The sequence below is a fragment of the Talpa occidentalis genome, unplaced genomic scaffold, assembly GCF_014898055.3.
Source record: "Talpa occidentalis isolate TD23 unplaced genomic scaffold, MPIMG_talOcc4v2.1, whole genome shotgun sequence".
Taxonomy (NCBI): Eukaryota; Metazoa; Chordata; class Mammalia; order Eulipotyphla; family Talpidae; genus Talpa; species Talpa occidentalis.
The window spans coordinates 82,524,338-82,545,949 of NW_026555331.1; the positions used below are offsets into that span (position 1 = coordinate 82,524,338).

At 38.4% G+C, this 21,612-nt stretch overlaps 1 protein-coding gene across 1 annotated transcript in view; it reads left to right on the plus strand.

Annotated features, from left to right (window-relative positions):
- The window catches only part of CDK14 (cyclin dependent kinase 14), a 520,730-nt gene extending 501,232 nt beyond the window's left edge, over positions 1–19,498 (plus strand). Inside the window, exons 15-16 of the mRNA XM_054692320.1 lie at positions 12,364–12,412; positions 19,052–19,498. The gene's annotated coding sequence lies outside the window, so the exon portion shown is untranslated. The remainder of the gene's footprint in view (positions 1–12,363; positions 12,413–19,051) is intronic.
- The last annotated feature ends 2,114 nt before the right edge of the window (positions 19,499–21,612 follow it).

Below are 21,612 nucleotides of genomic sequence, written 5' to 3' on the forward strand. Positions count from 1 at the left end.
ATTATTAAGTGTAGATTAGACTACTTAATATTTTTTTTTATAGAGGCATGTTTATTTATTTATTAATTATATTTGTTTGTTTGTTTTGTTTATACATGCACTGGGTACAGTCAGAAGCGCGGGAGGGTGAGAGAATTCACCAGAGCCAGAGTGGGGAGCAGAGCAGGCAGAAGGACTGAAGTACACTGCTGAGGGGAGCAGCGGGTGGCAGGAGAGGTCTGCGCACCATGTGGGATCCTCCTCCGGTGGCCGGGGAGCAGCCGGGGATCGAACCGGCGCCGCAGAGGCCGCGGGCAGCTTCGCAACCCAGCGCTCAACCGCTGTGCCACCGGGGAGGCCCCTACTTAATATTTTTAAAGGAATTATAACAAAGTCCACCAATCTAGATGGACTATTATTCACTCTTAAAAATTATAGTCATAAAGTTAAATAATTTGGAGAAATACACGTGATAATATGAATGACATAGAATGTTCTGTCTGTAGGTATTAAATGTATATGTAAGAAAAAATGACTGGAAGGAAAAACATTGAGCTGCTAAAACCCCAGTTTAGCAGAGAAAATGTTTTTATAAATTATATTGTTAAGAAAGCTAGGTAATTCCCAGTTTGGTACCCATAATGGACTCTCACTGCTGTTCCAACCACAGAGTCCCTTTAGATCTTTGATGCTCTCTCATAATCAGACTTTCCTTTTTAGAAAGAGATTTTTGATAAAGTGAAATATCAACCCAGCTAAATTCATTTATGACCACAGAGCATTTCATAATTTAATATTTAAAATATTTCATATTACCCCTAAGAAATGCTGGTAAATTAATACTAACAATAGAGATGTCCCGATGATTAGGGTACAGCTGCTTTTTTTGCCAAAAGCAAATAGAAGAGCAAAAGTAATCACATCAGATCAAGAATTGAATCTGATTCTTCACCTACTGCTTGTCTCAATAAATTTCTTTAAAGGCTCTTTTACACTTTAAAATGTAACATTGTCTCTTTTTTATGCAAAGACTAACTGCATATTATTTTGTGGCTTGAGAGGTTGGAGACATTGCAAGGAAGCCATGACTGTTTTCCATTTAATTTCCATTGATCTGTTTAACTACAGCTCAATAGCTCATGGCTGATGATGGCAGGTCTTCAGGGTAAATAATTTATTACCTCACTTCATCCCCCAAATATCTCCTGATCATGGTGGTACTGGTCTGCCTGCAAGACCATAATACAATCTTCAGTTTCCACTGCATGCTTGTCAGAACCTCAGACATAGTCAAGAGGTCAGAAAACGAAGATTCTTGAACTTATTCCTGTCTGGTCTACAGCTTCCAGATAAAAAGAGAGGCTGGGGCCTCCCCGGTGGCGCAGCGGTTGAGCGCTGGGTTGCGAAGCTGCCCGCAGCCTCTGCGGCACCGGTTCGATCCCCGGCTGCTCCCTGGCCACCGGAGGAGGGTCCCACATGGCGCGCAGACCCCTCCTGCCGCCCGCTGCTCCCCTCAGCAGTGTACTTGGTCCTTCTGCCTGTTCTGCTCCCCGCTCTGGCTCTGGTGAATTCTCTCACCCTCCCGCGTTTCTGACTGTACCCAGTGCATGTATAAACAAAACAAACAAACAAACAAATAAAACATGCCTCTATAAAAAAAAAAAGAGTTTAGCCTTTTAAAAAAAATAAAAAATAAAAAGAGAGGAAGAGAGGCTGGTGAGACAAAATCATTAACTTTTGTTCTTTTATTTGTAACACAGGGTAAAAATAAATTTGGAGAGGAAAGTGTATATATGAAGAAAACAAATGGTAGAATTTTGGGATCCTTAAATCAGCTTGTGATACGGCCATTTTACATAAATAATATTTGAATATGTATATTTATGTATTTGTGTTACCAAATACAATTTGTTTCATTTTTAATTCTCTTTCATTTTCTTGTGACTGTGATACTTCACCATTTAGTAAGCCTTGCCTTTGAAACTGTCTGTTTGCATATAATTTCCAATTTCTACATTCATTCCATCTCTTTACTTGAAGGGGAGCATTAAAAAGTGTGTGTGGTGGGGGAGGATGGTGTGAGGGTGAAAAGAAGACTAAGGAAGACTGCTGTGGAGGAAAAAAAAAAATTTAAATGAGAACTAGAATGAATGCATCACTTGTTGGCTTTTAGCACAATTACCATACCTTAGGAAATATGCAGGGAATAGTTCATTACAACTAAATGAGCCCCTTTTAGAGGCAGTGGCAGGCCCAGCTAGCTGACTGTCAGAGCTGTGAAAGATACTGAATTGGAAGGCTGGTCTCCGTGGCAGGCGGTGGATGTCCTGTGGGGTGAGCCAGACAGAGAAAAGATAGCTGGGTGAGCGTAGCCTCAGACAAGGGAACCACATATGGCATTTGCATACTTTTCCTGCAAAGGGGGTTTAATCCAAAGAAAGAAGGAGATTTTGGTATTGTCAAGCAGGCTTTGTTCCAAGTGAAGAGCAGAAGGAAATCTGCTGAAGAGGCCTTTCTCAAAGCCTTGGTCTCAGCCTTGAGGTTGTTCTAGTAAAGTTATGTTCTTGAAGATTGTTTGCACACTATTGTCTGTTTGAAGATCTTCTAAACCAAAAGGGCACAAAGTATCCCCCTTTGCCAGCACAAAAGAAGGGAATTTGTGTGGTAAAAATGACTCGTGTTGCAAACTGAACCCAAGCACTCTTTGTTCTTGCACAACATATTCTAAAGTTCCAAAGACGTCTTTTTGAGCCAGGCTGAGTGAGTCGTACCATAAAATGTTTGCCAGCTAGGAAACAAGGTAAAACCAACCTACAATTTGTGTCTTTGTCATCAGCTCAAAGGAGGCCTTAACATAACTCCCAAAAACATGACTCCCAAATGTTTGGCAGATTAAAAAGCGATTTTTGATTGTCATGGATTATTTGAGGCAAATTATATAGGCCACTAGAGTGGCACAAGTTTTCTCACCAGCTCTCCAACCTGCTGTTTCATCTGACAGTGTGAGCTTATGCTTCCGGTCTGTGTCCAATTTTCAAGACTCTGCCTTCTTTTCCAAACTATGATGTACTACACAATATGCAATGATATACCCTTCACATTATGTTTACTAACCATCTACAGCTTTATAGTGAGGAGTGCTTAGCTGCGACCTAATTATGTAATAAATCATCATGATAATTTGGATTCAGAAATCAGGACTTCACTAGTTGTTTTGAAGCAGAATGCCCATAATCTGTATAGTTCTAGAAAATAGTACCCAAAAAACAGAAACTGAATTTTCAGTAGTGGCAATGTACTTGTGTATAAGAATAATATGGGCAGCTGTGAGTCTTTTAAGTTAATGATCTTCCATATGAGTCTGGTGCTTTAAAAAATGTGGTATCTTAACACATTATACATATGTATACACATTATACATATATAATTCAGGACCTACAAACTAAATGCTACTTGTAACTGATCAAGTATGTTAGACAATAAAATTGACATGGGAGTTTAGATAAATATATGTATTTATACATAACTAATTTAGTTTGAGACTTTTTTTTGTAAGGATATTGCCTTGTCAATTTTTTTAAATTGTTGTTCATCTTTTTGCTGGATTTTTGACTCACTTCAAGACCTATCTAGAAAAAACCCTGTGTAAATACAAAATAAAGGAAGTAATGAAAAGTTTGTCAAGGGTCTAAGACAGGGAAATGTCTGTCTGAGCTTCAAAATGTAGGCAAAACCTATAACATTTAAAAAGAAAGAGAAAACTGACTTTGAAATTAGCACCAGCTTGCTTCTGAGAGGAAATTTATGCCCTCTTTACTGGTAAAATAGGAAAACTTTTGCCAGGATAAATCATATTTTGGGGGCTTCCAGTAATGTTATAAATGCTGGTGAGTGTGGATCATTGATGGGGTTGGAAGGTACAATATTGGCAATGACCAGACAAGAGCTTTCTGAAGACGTGAATGACTGGATAAAATGGTGCTTGCAACTTTCCTAAATACGTTATTTTTGGGTATGGTTGAGAGGCTTGTCTGTGATCTAAGTAAACTCTGCTGTGCTGGAAGTGGTGCATTTCTTTCTCCTGCTTTGCATTTCTCCCTGTGAGAAGTGTGTCTGAATTGGGGGGACCTGAATATACCTCTTTGTTGCTGAGCTTGTCAAGCACAGCTCTGTGTTCTCTTTCCCACCAGGAAGGTCAGGCCGCTGGGGGCCAATCTGTTTTCTGAAATAAACCCTCCTGTCTGTCCCTGGTGTCTGACAGATTGAAACAGTTGTCTGTGGTACTGTGCTTTCAGTGCTTTCTAAATGCCTCACTTTCGGGGATAAAGGTAATATATATAGGCTACATTGAAAAGATAAAATTTTTTTTAGGGGCTAGTCTTGGGCTGTTAATGTTTCTCTGAAAGACAAATTGAATTAACTTTCTAAGAACTTATTTACAGAATTTAGCAAGTTAGCTATATGTATTGTGTGCGTGTGCACACACATACCCCCAGACACCCAGATAAGCCCTCATTTATGCTTTTTGCTTCTAAAGATTTATATTATGGATTTTTTTAATTGGAGTAATAAAATTATGAAGTATAGAACTGTTTCAATAGTAGAATTGTAGAAGTAAGTGTCTTTTGTTCCCCTAGATTTCAGTTTCATGTGTTTTGATCAGAGGTATGTATAAAGCCTGGAGAAATTTGTACTGTGCTGAGCCTCACTTCAATACTCTCCAGATAATTGAGCTAATTAAATCTTTACCAACATTAACACAACTCCAGCATTCCTTGGACAGTGGGTAATTATTGCACGAACATGGCAAGCTTAAACTAAACAGATGAAAATAGAGTTCTGTGGAATGGGTATTGAGTTTATTCTTTATTCATCTTTTGATAAGGTTTAATTAAAACTGCCTCTCTCTATTGTAGTGAGAATGAATGTGCTTGTTTTCTTCGTGAAAAGCAAATTATTCACTTCAGCCGTGGTTCAATAATCAAAGCCTTTGCAAAGTTTTGGGTTATAGTGTAGCTGTGGGGATATAATTGCTGCAATTCTATATGAAGACTTTATCTTTTTTTATTACTTTCTCTTATTTATTTTTGTAGAAAGAAATTTCTAAAAGCCCATTTTGTGACTTGGTGTGTGGAAGTCCTTATGACTGAAGCCTCGTTATAGGTTTACCAGGGCTCAATTATTTTTTAAAGGTGTATTTCTTACAGCACATTGCTTAAATAAAAGGGGCAGAGAGGCACACATTTAAATAGGTAGCATTTGAGGTAGATTTTTTGAGTTAGCGAAGAAAAGTTCATTAAAACCTTTAAATCCAGTGGCTGACACAGGATTGATGTAATGAGTCAACAACCTGCAGGTTGGAAGAAATACTAGACTTTAAGGATTCTTTCACCAAATATATATTTGCATTCTCTTTCACATTTTTTAAGCCTATCACGACATTTTCTGTATTGTTCTTTAAAAGGGCTTGGATCCCCCCTCCATGTTGGTGATAATACTGTAACATGAATAGATTTTATATATTTTAATTACAGCTTATTTTTGAACTTACTGTCATGATTGTGATTTCTTTGCCTTCCTTCCCTCCTCCTCTTCCTCCATCCTCCTTCCTTTAATAAAATGGGAGATTACAAAGATACAGTATGTCTTATGGAACCAAAAACAAAAATAAAACTGGGTCTCCAGTATAAATGGCAAGCAGGGACTCAAGTAAGCAAGGTTTCTCTCCTCCATCATTGTGTTGCCATGATTCTCACTTACCCTGCTTTTCTCTTTGGTTCTCATATGGTTAATTTGCCCCGTGATTTATCATAAGTAAAAAGACCATCCCTCTAGGTCAACTTTCCCAATTCCCTACAAAGGGAATCTGTCTTTCTTAGGTCAAGTGAATCAGCCATACACCCAAATTTAATGCCTCTACTTACCACTTCTTTCTGTACTTTTCCCCATCAGTTCCTTAGAGAGGCAAGAAATGCAGACATGAGCACAAGTTTCTTTATCTATCCAATTATTTTCAAGAGTGCCATTGAATGCAGTGTTTTTCTTCTTTTCTTTTTGTATATAATTTATGTGTGTGTGTGTGTGTGTGTGTGTGTATATATATGTATATAAAAACCATCATTTTTCACTGTTGTATACTGTTTGATTTCTCCTTTCAGTGCAGTCCCCATAAAATTCCCACCACCAAATCACCCATGCACCCTCGCATGAGTGTATGCCCTTCCCTACTCCCCTGTTTTGATCCCTATTTGAATATCTCCCCCCTGCTGAATGTCTCTTATTTATAGTTGCCTGTTAATTTTGTTTGTTTATTATTATTTTTCTCCATCCCTTATTTGATTCACTCCTATAAGTGAAACTGTCAAATATTTTTCTTTTTCCTTCTGACTTATTTCACTGAGCATGATCCCTTCCAGCTCCATTCATGTTGCTGCAAACGGTATGAGTTTATCTTTTTGATTGCTGAGTAATATTCCATTGTGTGTGTGTGTGTGTGTATACACACATATATATGTGTGTGTGCGTGTCTTTTTGATCCAGTCATCTATTTTTGGACATTTGGGCTGTTTTCCATTTCTTACCTATTATAAATAATGCTACAGTACACATATGGGTATGAATGCAGTGTTTTTCAACACCCATAATATCATTGCAGACTGAACTAGGAACTGAAAATAGATGAGCTGAGAAAGGAAAATGTCAGAGATGATGCTGTGTAGTAACAATCAATATTTTTGTTTTAGCTATGTGTGTGTTTGTGTGTGTGTGCATGGTCACCTAAACCGAGTTACTTTATAAAATATGTTTGTACAGTAAGTTGTGGCCAAAGCAAGTTTGAAAGCCAGTGACCGCTCCCTCGGTCCTCTTTAAGGGTCCTCTTGGGAGGCAGGGGAGGGATAAAGACATGGGCAGGGCTCCAAGTACATCACACTCCCCATCAAAGTAACTCTGCTTTAATCTGTTTTCTATTTTATGTTTCCTCTTAAGATATCTTTTAAACAAAGGATGCAGTGACCCAAAGTTTGAATAACTGATTTCCCAGGCCCCTTCTTGGTATTTTTAAAGTCATCAGGATCAGATCAGCATGATTTGGGTTTTCCATACTAGGGTGAGCTAGAAAAACCATCCAGACCTCAGTTGTTTTTTGGGATTTTCTTTCTTTTTGTCCATTCTTTCTTTCTAAAATTACAATATGGTTTCCCTAGTTAATTCCATAGAAAATTCTGAGACTTAGCATATAACCAGGACAATACCAAATCTGAATAAACTTCAAGAGTCCAAAGAGGGAAAGCTAGAGAGAATCCTTCCAGCACTTTTTCCTGTTCATTATATTAGGGAGCAACGAAAGGCTGAAGTAGCAGTGGTGACATGAGTGAGGTTTGAGACAGTTTCCTCACTTGCCCAAATGAGGTCGTCAGACAATTGAAGGTTATTGGGAGAGACAATTTCTTTAACAGAAGTAAGAAAGTACGAAAGAGACAGAGATACAGTGAAATAGTAGAACAAAGACTAAATAAGTAAAGCTAATTTGTCTAAAAGTACATTTTATGACTTCCTTTGGAAACCTGGGGTTAGCTCAGCAATCGCTTTTCCTGCCCTTAACATTGTCAAGGGGTCTGTATGACACAGACTGTCCTGAAAGTTAGGATCTGATGTTGAGCTCTTTTGTTTAATTATGAGTTTTATGATGCCTGATTGCAAAAAAAGAAAAAAACTAAGTGTGAAGCAATGATGGCTTTTTTTATTTCAACATGATGTTAGTGAACATGTTATTAGTCATTCATTGCATTGCCATCAGTCCTGTTAGCAGTAGATCTCACTCAGTACAGATAGCTCTCATCTCAGAATAGCCATTTATGGTGGGGACTAAGATCTGTGATTTGGACCAGCAGCCTGGCCTTGAAGACTTTGCTGAGCTACTTATGTGACCTGTGCACTCCATGACTTACACTAAGTCTTAACCTTCCTAAGCTTCAATTTTCCCATCTGCAAATCAAGCATAGGAATAGTGCCTCTCTTGTCAGCTTGCTGTAGCCCTTAGATGGTAAATGTAAAGATGGTAATGTAAAGTCCTTGGCATAATGACTTGCTTGGTCCATAACAAGTACTCAGTAACTGTTATGAATTCCAAATTTGATAAAGTTTGAACTCTTTTATGATATTTTTTTCCTTTTCCTTTACCTGATATGAAAAAAAGTTATAAATGCTTACAAGGCAGTGTATTTCTTGGCAGAAATTATACATAATCACAACAGAAGGAAGAGCAGATTGGGGCCTTCTTAGGCATAAGTTTTAAAGAGCATGAATAAAAAAGCACAAAATTATAACTGAATTTGTTGCATGCATGAGTTGCAACAATTCACTTGGGCAAAACCAAAATGAAATAAATAAGAGCAGTCTTTAAGGAAGCTTATTTAAGTTTCATGACAACTTGAGAGCAAATTGTTGAAAACCATTTCAAAAATAATGTTATATATGACATACATAAGTGGTTGAAGCAGAAAGGGGTAGACAAGAGAAGAATTAAAATTGCTTCCCATGCTGTGAGACTAATAAATTGGTCAGATGGCACCCTCACTGGTGACCTGGAGGAACTCAGAAGGGGTGAACAGTAGGTGAGGATAAGCCTGGGATATAAGGTAGACGGGTTCTATAGTTTATGTTGGTGTATCAATAAAGACAGTGAAAAAGCAAAAACTGAACAAAGATGTGGGTGCCTACTGCATAACAACATTCTGGTGAGATCAAATAAACATCCAAAAAGTTGATCACTGTGACTGAGCTGTAGGGGAAGATCAGTGTAACTGTTGTATGCTCTGATTTCCAGAACACTTGTAGAAGCTGGACCCTAGAACCTATAACAGATTTTTTCCATAGACGTAGCACTTGCCTAGAACAGTATTTTCAAATTCTTAAGGTAATAGTCAACCTTTAAAACTAGGTAACTCTTACATAAACGTCCAGAATTTTCTGAATTTTCTTTTCTTTTTTTTAAATAGGGAACATGGAGCCATACTTGGCATTCTTTAACACAGTGATCAGCTAGGGTTGAGTAACAGCTGCCTTTTTTAGACAAGGCTGTGCTCTGAAGTTTGTCATAATCCCTGTCACTTACAACTTGTTCTTCTGCCACAGAGGCTGAGAAGCAGTTGCTATTTGCTGTCACCTTTTCCCTGTTGTTTTTCTTATGATAGTGGTCAAAGAAAAATGAGCTATTTCTTGTAACCACATCTCCGTCCTAAATGACAAGTATAAAAATAGCCCCAAGGAGTCTTTTGTGGCAAGAAATGTTGCTGAGAACATATATATTTTTAAAGGTGTATTTATTTATTCATACAAGAATCGGGGTACAGGCCAGAGGTGTGGGGGGTGAGAGGACTCACCAGAGACAGAGTGAGGAACAGAACAGGCAGATTGACTGAAATATACTGCTAAGAGGAGCAGTGGGCAAATCAGGAGAGGTCTGCTGCACCATGTGGACACTCCCTGGCCAGGGATCGAACTTGTGCTGCAGTGGCTTTGGATAGCTTCATAGGTTGCGTCTTAACCCCTCGTGCCACCAGGGAGGCCCGAGAACATATATTTTTTAATACAAATAACATAGCCCACTGCACTCAAGTTACCTTTTCAGTCCTTATTGGCCTTTCATAGAATCTGTTCTGGTTGTTTGACAACCAATCAGGTTTGCCATTATATGTGTTTACCTTCCATTCCCAAGGAGATCATAAAGCTTCAGGTGGTAAAGCTGATCTATTCCACAGCATCTAGCAAAATGATACACACAAAGGGAAATATTTACATAGAGGTGCTGGGGAACCAGGTCAAACTTATGGAAGTAAATGATCCAGGTGAACCAGAATAAGAAGACAAATTGGCAGACATTCGACCAACAGGTTGTGTGAATGGATTTATGGAGATATCCGGATGTGTTCATATTAGTTTGGGCTGTCATGACAAAATACCATTCATTTTTAAAAGGGTATTTATTTCTTACAGTTCTGGAGACTGGGAAGTCCAAGGTCAAGGTGCTAGCAGATTGGGCCCTGGTGAGAGCTGTCTTCTTGGCTTATAGAAAGTGCCTTCTCTCTATGCCCTCACTACAGCAGGGAGTTAGCAGAGAGCACTAGACTCTCTTCCTCTTGCGTGGACGCTAATCACAACACGGGAGCCCCACCCTTATGGCCTCATCTACAACTAATTACCTCCCAGAGGCTGCACCTCCAGATACGATTATCTCAGGATTAGGGAGTTCAGGCTCAACATGTGAATTTTGAATGGACACAAATGTTTAGTTGGTAACAGTGTTCCATACTGTCAGGCAATTTAAAGTGCAGCAAAAGACTTAAGATACAGAAGATTTGCTCAAGGTAAAATGTAAAAGGGTACTATTGTACAGTTATGTATAAAATGTGATGAAAATAGATAAAGGACAGACCTCACTAAGTCAGCAGACACTTTCTGGAGAAGATAGCATTTGAGCTAAAGCTTGAAGATTAGATGGGAGATTTGTAGTTGGGGACAGGCTTCGAGGAGGGGAATAGGCTAGAAGGTCCAGAATGTGTTTGAAGTTGGATAAGAAGTATAATATCCTTGACAGTGATGTATGAGAGGGCACATGGGTCCCTGAGAAAGGGAAAGAAGTATGACCAAACATCATTTGCTGTAATGTCAAAACAACCCCTTTTGTTGCCTTTTATGTCTAGAGGATTCTTCTATTCCATAGAAGACAATAATCAGGCCAATAATAATAATTGTGACATCTCACTTACTGAGTGCTTCCTGTGGGCCAGGCACCACTTTACATGAGCACTCTCATTTAGTCCTAACAACAACCTTCTAAGGTAGGTTTTCTTGCCCCAATTTGTAGAGGAGACCAAGGTATGAGCTCTTGGTTCACACTCCCAGCATTTCCACAGCCTAGTAGTGGAATGCATTTATAACCCAGTTCAACCATGTGCTGGAAATGTAATGTCTAACTTCACTGCACTCATCACTGGTCATCTTATTCTGACTTCTGACAACCCTGCTTTGTTTTAGATGTTTTAATCATTATCAGTCTAAGCCTATGCAATTATTTAGTTGCTAATGTCTAGAGGAATTTTGACTACCTCTGGAGATAAAATTAAAGATGCAGGAACTACAGTGCCCCAAACTCTGTCCAAATTGAGTTAATTAATCCATAACTTGAACACCCTGAAGGCCCTATTTAAATACAATTTCACTGTTAGTGAGAAGCTCCAGAAACCTTGATTAAAACTGAGTACAGTCAGAAATAAGTAGTATAAATTTGTCATTAAAATTCTTGAACTTGAGAATTTGCCTTAAGTTTCATAGTGTTTCAGTGGGTTTTTCAATTTCATCTCACAGTTATTAATAAAATGATGATGTTCTCTATAAATTTCATGAATACACAATTGGTCTGAAAACATCTGAGATTTTACATAAGTGCTTGTTTATTAAAACATACTTAAGATGCTATCAATAGGGGCTGTATTCAGATGGTATTGTTGTTTCATAAAGATTTTGTTCTGAATTAAAAATGCAGTAAATGCAATAGAATTCAACTTTTATCTCTGAGCAGTTTTCATGTAGTTAGGCGGCTCTCTCAATATTAGGGAGAAATGATACAGATCATTCAGAAAATTGTCTAGTTTCAGGATGCTTTAAGCTGCAGCTGTAGTCTCAGTAATTTTTAGCATGGTCTAATAGCAAAACTAGTTTGTTCTCCTAAAAATACAAACCATTTTGGAGCAGAAATTCCAGAATCCCCTGTTGCCTGGAGCAACTTCACAAAGGGGATAATCTTTATCACTGACAGTTACTTGAGGTTTTTAAAAAATGTGTTTTAGGGTCTCCCCTGGTGGCGTGGTGGTTGAGCGCTGGGCTGAGAAGCTGCTCGCAGCCTATGCAGCTCCGGTTCTATCCCCAGCCACAGGCGAGGGTCCCACATGGTGCGACAGACCTCTCCTGCTGCGCCCGCTGCTCCCCTCGGCAGTGTATTTCGTCAGTCTGTTCTTTTCTGTTCCCCGCTCTGGCTCTGGCAAGTTCTCTCACCCTCCCGCGCTTCTGACTGTACCCAGTGCTTGTATAAATAAATAAATAAATATTTTTAAAAATGTATTTTAAAAGCAAATAGGGAAGAATCAAACATAAGAAAACATGCAAGGGAGAGATGATTAAAAAGAAAAATGTAAGCGATTCCTAGCTTTGTGTTTCTGTCATATTTTTAGATATAACCCTAATTGGAGTATTGAGGTGCCATGAAGCTAGGGGCAGGGAAAATCGAAAGAAGGCAAGCTATTGCAGACATCCCTTTTAGATAGAAACTTGAAGATTGAAATACTGTTAATCTCACTTTCACCTTTTTTATTCTTTCTTCATCAGTTGTTCAAGCTTACATGAGGAACCAAGGTATTTGCTGCTCAGATATCAGGTACTCTTAAAAAGAAAAATGAATGGCATTCACGGTTCCTACGAGAAATACTAACTAATGAGATAGGAAAGAGGGGTGATCTAGTCCCACCGATGTTTTAAGATTTCCTGTTGATGTTGAGAGCCAATATATGGCAGAATCTGTTCTGATTGAGCCATCTCTCTGCGATCCAGACAATGCTTATTTCTTTAGACCTACCTTTTTAGAGGGCTGAAATTTAAATTAATAAACCAGCCGGGGCTGCATGCCGACATGACTTGAAAGTTAACTGGAATTTATTGATCTGCAGCATACAAGCTGTTCTATGCCACATTGCACACAAGAAAGCCAGTCTTTAAAGTCACCAGAAATTTTTTAATCACCTCAAGAATATCTTTTACATCTTTAGTACTGTTGTTTGACTGGTGCCTTCTCCCCTATACCCCTCTTCCCTCTAAATTGGGTCATTAGTGAGTAGTGTTGACAACAGTGATAGCCAATGCAACATTCATTACCCACTCTCAATTTTCTGCATTAATGAAGGGGAGCAGAAGCAATGCCTCGTCCGGCTGGCCACGCCTCGGCCCCATCTGTAAGGGTAAAGGGGATAGAAGTTCCATAAGGGGGCATGGCTGGCTGGGGGATGCAACCAGAAGCTCCCTATTTCCTTTATAATCTTGTTAAGAATCCTCCCTGAATTTCACAAATTTCTTATACCTATTTCAGTTTTTTCACTAGATGTTTTCCCTTGAACAGCCACCTGTTGTGCAAATCTAAGGCTTCCTAGCAGGGGTGCCAAAATAGCTTTTTCAACCTCAAAGGGGTTTACCTAGCTTTCCTGTTCAGACAATGGATAACCCCATTTGTGTCCTTTGTGATTTTATAAACTTTTCCAGTCACTTCTCTCAAATTCTGTCATTCCATGCTGAACAGCCTCCATTTTCTATTCTGTCTTGCCTCCATTTTTCTTCAATTGAACACACACACGTGCACACACGCACACACACCCTTCCCCATGGTCTTAAGTATTTTATCACCTGAAAGAGGCAGATAGGTCCTGCAGATTTGCACTATTTTTTGCACTCTCTCAAGATAATTTTTAATATTAAAAGGAAAACCCTGTCAATATTGGCTACTAGTTATATTTAACACTTTTCTGGCTGAAACTGTACTACTAATTACTTACTATCTTTAGTCTTCTTTCCATAAGAAAACTCTCTCCCCAATTCCATATTAACTCCACTTTTATAAACTATCTTTGATTTTGGAAATTATGTCGAAAGGTTTTTGGAAATTGAAGTAAATTTTGTACCCTACTTATTTTCCATCTCAAGTAACCCAAAATGGTTGAAGGACACTCTCTCTGTCTAAACCATGTTGCCTTTCCTTTAATAGATTGTATTATGTTATAAATACTTTATGCCTTATAAATGCTACCAACTTGCCATGTGTGAGGTGAAGCTAAGACTCCTACGATCCAAACCAAACTTTTCTTTCCCATAAAAATTCTGGGGTGGTACTATAGCTTTTCCAGGATAACCACCAATTCTGAAATTATTTTTTTTTTTGGTATGATGTTACTTCATAGCTTTTATTCTTCTGAACCATGTTTCTAATTATGTTTATCCTTTAAAGTTACCATGCTCTATATTAAAGTCACTATCAGGAACACCCTTCAGAAGTTAAAAGTTTATGTATCTTTATCTGTTCTTTTATTTATTTAGCTTTATTGGTTTACAACACTATAAAGAATAGCTTTTACACCTCATGTAGGTACTATGCCACCACCAGAGTTCTAGAAGCATCCATCACTATCACCACCCACCCTCTTTATCTTTCTTTCCTTCTTGCTTTCTTCCTATCTGTACATACATAGAAGTATACACCTGTGCACATGTAATAACTATTTCCAGGTTCCTTGTGTACTAAATCATATAATGCAAAATAAAAATTCATTTTAAAAGAGAATTTTCAAGGGCCTCCCTGGTGGCGCAGCAGGCTGACCGCCGCGCTGTGAAGCTGTCTGCAGCCTCTGCAGTGCGGGTTCGACTCCCAGCCGGCCAGGGAGAAACCCACATGACACGCAGACCTCTCCTGTCTCGCCCGCTGCTCCCCTTAGCAGTGTCTTTGGTCCGTCTGCCTGTTCTGTTCCCCGCTCTGTCTCTGGTGAATTCTCTCACTCTCCCGCGCCTCTGACTGTACCCCAGTGCTTGCATAAATAATTTTTTTTTAAATAAAAGAAAATAAAAATAAAAGAATTTTCAAGTCAGATAATTCTACACACACAATGACATTTTATTCACATAGAAATCCTCCATACTCAGTGCCTTTAATAAGATTTAATGGTAGCTTCTTTGGTGGGTGTGAAGTTTGTGAGGTAAAAGTTAGTTTTGGTGCTTTAGGCTAGAAAGTGAAGTGCCCCGAATAAAGCAGGGGAGAGGTAGGGAGAAGGGTCAAAACAGTCAAGGGAAGAGCACAAGGGACTATGGTGATGGATCATGGGGGTTATGGTGGGGGGAGAGCTACAGGGACTACACCTGAGGGCAGAAATCAAAACCTGTCCAAAAATTAGCAATGGTATAAGAAAATAAATAAATAACTTTAATTATTAAAAAAGTGAAGGTCCCCCTGCAAGTACAACCTTATCTTAGATGTTTAGTCTACAAAGCCAAGGAAGACTTAGTGCCCATGCTTAGGGATCTGAGGGATGGCTGTCTTAGGGGAAGACAAGCAACAGTAGCAAAGTCTTGCCAGCGTAACTGTGGGGGGACCCCAAGGAGTCCTATAGGAGCACTGAGGGGGTGTGTAAATAGTCTGCTGGCGGGACTCCTTGCTTAGAAACCTGATTATGTTTTCTATTTCCTTCCTATCAACACAAGCCAACTAGTGTTTATTCAGTTCTTTCTATTTGCCAGGCATTGTGGGAGACAAGATAGAGCTGCCATGTGGAAGAAGCCTGCAGACTAATGGCAGCAGTTGTTGAAGTTTTATATAAAAGTATAACATGCCATGTGTGAAAAATTACAATTAATAGAGACACTAATGTAATAGACTTAAATACAGACGTAACGATTTTCAAGTACTCTAGGTACACCAGTAGTCCCAGCTCATTTTTAATAATATTTATTCAACAGCCTGATTTTTTGCTATAAAACAATTTTGCTCTCTTCAAAGAAGAATAATTATGAGACTATAAGCAGAAAGGCCATTTCAGGATACTGAGTAAATAGCCCTGCCACTAGGGAAATAGTGCTAGAGATGAAATGTTATTTAGGTGGGATGAGATGTTGAAAATAGCTTTATTTCAAAACATTCCTTCCCTATTTTGAAACCCTCTCCAAACATTCCCTTTACATTGGGAGCTTCTTCCAGAAAAAATTTAACATCTCCTTCAGCATGTGTTCCAGACTACTTCTTTGTATTCTTTCCTTTTTGCCTTTCCTCCCCTTTTTGCCACCTTCCTTGCATCCTCCATCCTCCAGTGCATGTGCTCACAAGACTCCCAGCGTGGAGCAGAACTGCTGACATACTGCAAGTGACAGTCTAATAAGTTTTTAGCAGTTCAGGCTCTCTCAGTTAGCATGTAGCTAATGCATGAAATGTTGATACTCCTTAGAAAGAACATATGTTACAACCCCAGTGCCTTGTCAAACACACTCTAATCTGTTGGCAATTTTCACCCTGACAAAAGCTTGTTCTTGGCCGCATATCTGTCTGTGTAGTTCTCCCTGTATAAATACAGTGCAAGGTCAAAGCGTGATGATGACATTAAATAGCACATTTCTTAGCTCAGTTTTTCTGATATGAATGCACTAATTTCACTGTATGAAATTAAATATGCCTTCTGGGTATGTTCCAGTTGCGCTGATACATTCATTTTATTCCACTCCATTTCCACCCCCCCACCGCTCTTTATTGACCCAATGCATACAGATCTATAAGAGGGGTGGGGGGAATTGATTGACTCAGAGAGGAGGGGATTGCAATGTAGTGATTTCACGCTCAGTTGTTGGCTAACAAGGCTCCATAGTTTTTATTTAGTGAGGCCCGGTGGCAAGAGATGAAGAATTGTGTAGGACCCAGCTGCTACAGTTACAGAGCAAGCAGCTTAACGGGCTTCAGGGTTCCAAGTGTGAGGGGAATTGTCTCTTCCCAGCAGGTAAGGGATAGATCTAGACAGAGTCTGTTGTGTTCAAGATGCTGACTGCCCTAGCCAATTCATAAATCCCAAAACTTACAACATCCTCTGGTTGAGAGGAAGTAGATGAGACATTGAGTCGTGCATTTAACCCTTTTAATGCCATGGTTATAAAACCTCCTGCTTGCTGGTTGTTTACGAAGGAACATTTTTTTTTGTGCATAAAGCATTTTTCTAAATGTAATTCCCTTATCCAAAACCTCCTTTTACACTAAGATATACTAGATCAGCCGAAGTGAAATATCATCAGTCAATCCATTTGTGCCTGCCACTCTGTAGTAAAGTAATATAGTATATTTACATTATTTTTCAGACAATTGGTAGTTTTTTTACATGTTGGTTTGCACATATGCACATGTATGGAACCACTTCTGAAGTTATACAACTATTTCAATATTTCAACTGTAATGGAAAGTCTAGTGCCCTGTTGAATTTCATCTTTCTGTCATCTATGAAAAGTAGTTTATTAAATCAATGCAGGCTCTGAAGAGGAAGACAGTGTTGTTTTCAAAATTACTGTGAATATGCTAAGTCGAAGTGAACCTATTAGGGACCTCTGCTTGATAATAATAGTCTTTTTCTAGTTTTGTGTATACTTATAGGTAATACAATTACATCACTCAAAAAATATTATTTAGATTTTTATTCAAGTATTTCTTTCAGGTCATTAATGCAAATTAGGCTTTCTTATAATAAATACAATATTCACATTTCTGGATTATTTGTCTCATGAATGCATAAGTTTTTTTTTTATTGTGTTAATGTAGAGAACGTTCTGCTAAAAGACACATATATCACCAATAATATTTCCTGTCCAATGCCTGCAATGTTCCAAGAATTGTATATCCGTTAAATCAGGCATAATTTGTTCTTAGATTGGAGGTACCTTGTGGAGACACCTCCATTTGCCTCTCTATTGGTGTTCAGCCCTTTCTTTTCCTTGCTTTTGTTCACACCCTAGTCTTGAGAGTGTCTCAGAATTTGGAAAGGAGAGCTCAAATTCCTAACTCCAATATGAGTTTGATTTACAAATATTTACAGGTCCAGTGGGAGCATCCTCATCCCAAAATCTGTTTGTTTCAGGGTATTTCCTTGATACAGAATGGCCCTGTTAAAAGTGACTCACTGTTACTCAAATCCAAATAACCATAGATCTAATCATGCCCTCATTCATGCAAAACATAACTTTTATCAGTAAAAACCTGAGGGAATGTGGTTATCTTATAAAGTGGGGCGTTGGACCTATTTCCCTAACTCTAGAGTTAAGATGTGTTTCCATTTAAAACCATACCATTTTTATTTTTTGATTTTTAGGTTCTCTGATTTTTTTCAGTTGTATTTCAAATGATATTTACCATTTTTTGTAACAATCTAAAAATTGGCTTGGATGACTTCCCTCTCAGTCTTCTCCATTTGGTTCCGAGAGAGCACTTTTGTTCATTATCCCATGGATGAAGAAGAGGAAAAATGCTTCCATTTCTTCCTCTGAATATTCTCCCTTTAGTTCAGGTTCATCCTAGCAGATGACAGAATCCACTCACAGCTAACTACCTGCATGTCATGGTTGCTGAGATGGAAAGCGGAGACTCAGTCTTGCCTACTTATGATGTAATGTTATGGTCCATAGAGCTCAAAGAAAAAAGTGAAATAGTCTGAGGAAATGGAAATCAGAACCAACATAAGATGGAAAAATCTTCACAGAACCCATGCATTATATAAAACCAAGTCTGCGTGTTTGGAGTTACGGTATTCTTAAATGGGCTGGATTGGCCAGTCAGACTTTCCTCCTGTGGTTACAACTTCTCCAAAGCCCCATCGAAAAATTATAACTCTCCTTATAGACCACTTATTCTTACAGTATTGCCTCGTCTGAATTATGGTATGATCTTTTGGTCTCCATAGATACATGGCAACTCAAGAGTAATTTAGAATGTAATTGGGAAAAGTAGCAACTGAAATGATCATTTGGGGATTTTTGCAACCAGTAAAAATTCTTCTTTCTTCTTCCTCCTCCTCTCACCCATTTTACCCCACCAAATCTCTAGACAGGAACAGTCTCTTAATAAATCAATATGATGAGTAAAAACTTATGTTGCATTTCCAGGTGAACTTCTATGGATCTCTTAGCTATCTGGCAAAACAAAGGGAAACTAGGACTTACTTCTTAGATTTTAACAGTTTCATTCATGGAGATTTTACTATTTTCTGGTGATGGTATGGTATTCCATGGTATTCCACTTGTAAGTCATATGGAAGAGGCTTCCAGATTTTTCCTCAAACAGCTTATATTTATTTTAGTTACAGAGTCACCTGTTTCCTCCATGTATAGTACATTCATCTAATATTTATTGAACAACTACTATGTGCCACACACTGGATTTGTAATGCTTAGATATTATTACTGTATTTGGAACTGATTATTGAGCAAGAGAGACAAGTGTAAATATGTCTGTTTTATTTAGGTGGAAAGTACTGTAGTCCAAGTATGAAAAAGAATAGAAACAGACTAGCAACTAAAGTCAGCATGTAAGTAACAAAATCACAGCACATAAGTGGAGAAGATTAATCATCTGTGCCTGCCTTGCCTATGGTCATTATGACTTTTATCATAATTGTATAATTCAGGTTAAGTGTCATGGGGTGTGATTCTGCCTGAGCCTTAACTAACCGTGTGGTGAATGGGTAAGAAGAAAAAAGGTTATGAAGAAACTAACATGGCTGCAACCAAGATTCTTCCAGAAAGATGCAGAGGTTGGGATTGAACAAACAACAAGAAGGACTAAAACAAGGGGATATAAATCGTAGGCAGAGAATCTTTAAACCTAATGTAACAGATAATAACTTTGTACCATCATGTCCTTGATCACGTATTGACACTATAAAAGTAGTGAGACTTGAATATTATTTTAAAATGTTTCATCATATCTAAAACATTTTTTGGAGGGCCTTCCTGGTGGCTTATGGGTTCAGTCTCAGAGGTATCATGCTATGACTGCTGTGGGGCCTGAGTTCGATCCCTGGCCAGGTTGCTAATGTACATACGGCAGCAGACCTCTCCTGTCTCGCCCGGCCCCACCCCTAGCAGCATATTTCAGTCAATCCTCCTGTTCTGCTCCCTGCTCTGTCTCTGGTGAATCCTCTCACTCCCCACCCCTCTGGCCTACATCCCAGTTCTTGTATACATAAATGAATAAAAATAAATCTAAAAAAGAATGCTAGGATCAGATGACTTTGGTTTGAATCTTAGTGCTGTGTCATCTCAGGCAGATTAATTTGTATCTGTGCCTTGGTTTTCTTCCTTTGTAGAGAGATAATTCACATGAAGCAGTTAGGGCAGTGTTTGGCAATAACAGCTGACATTACTGAGTTGTATTACTGTAGCAATAATTCAGATTTGAAGTGATGAGAACTTCGATTCAGTTAAAGAGAAGAAAAACACAGAGATAAATAATGAGTAGGACCGAACGATTAATTGACTATATTGGCCAAGAGAGAGAAGAAAGTAAAAGAAGACTCAGAGTTTTTAAGCCTGGAGGATCTTTAGTAGGAGAGATGGTCTCATCATGCCGCAGTCAGCATGTGTCATGGGAGAGATGGGTATCTGTAAATTACAGGGTGGAGTCTGAGGGTGAATATGTGGATTTGTACTTGAGCAGAAGTGACCGTCCGCTAGAAATGGAAGACTCCCAAGAGAGAGCAAGGCTTAGGATCCTGGGCTGCTGGAGGTAAGTGGAGACAGGGAATAGCAAAAGGAAGCCAAACTAGTCTGAGAGACTGAGAAAATGACGTTGCAGAGATGGACAGAGAATCAATAATGGGTACCACAGAAGGATAAATGTCACAAAGGAGAAAGTACTCAGCACTGCCAAATGCAAAGTTCAGAGATCACCAGGAATGAAAAAAAAAAAAAAAAAAAAAGTATTACTATCATTAACACATTGGAGGTAAGAGAGTTTAACTTTTCTTTGCATATTCTATGATTGTTCTAGTTTCTTAAAACTTTCTTTGAGAATTCTAGTCACCTTTTTTTGATGATTTTCAAAAACAACTTAAAATTCTTTTATCCTGTAAGGTAGATTTTTAAAAATTTTGCAAAGCAGTTAGTCTTCCAACTTGTCCTCTAAACAGATCTTTGTTCCTCATTCATACTATCTTCAGCACAGTTGCTTAAGCATTTGGTTCATGTAACCATTAAAAACCCATGAACAAAAATGCTGTAAAATAAACAAGACTGCAATATTTTATGCAGTAACCACTTGCCAAGTCTCCCCTTTGAAACTGAAGCCATTTTTTTGTCATTGAAGTATAGTAGAATGATCCATAAACAAGATTTCTGTGGGGTTTATATATGAAAACAGATGAAATCATTTTAAGTAAAATGTTAAAAGCATTTATTTCCTAATTCAGACCAAACTTGATCCAAAAAATATTCATTGTTCATCCAAAATTTAAAAAACAAAACAAAGCTGAGTTTTGATCTCTGATTCATTTGCTATGTAAACCTAGAAAGACTTTTTCAGAGGTAAAACTCAATCACTAACTTGAAAGAAAAAAAAAAAAGGTTGTTTTTCCAAGATCATTTTCACTCTTCTTACATATTAAAGCTTAGATTACTGGCATTACTTATCACTTTCTAATTTCATATGTAATTTTTATTGGACTCTGCAACCAGACCTCTAGCTACTAGTTACCTCCCCTATTGGTGTTTCCCATTACCTCTTTAATAGTGCATTTTGTCTTGTTTGAGTTTGGGATTTAATTTGAAGTATAATTTTTCTTGTATGTCTACTATATCTGACATTGCATTAAATCATTCTGAGGTTGATTTTTTCCCCAAAACCTGTGCCTGGGTAATTTTTAAATCTCTTTGTTGGGTTCAGCTTAAACTGTTTCTGCTCCTGTTTTCTATTATTTCTTGGGTGCCCACCCAGTACAATACTGAGCCCAGATGGATTCTTTAGAACGGCTGCCTGACAAATGAAGAAGGGAGTGAGGGAACCCTTTTTTTTCCCCTCTTGCCTAC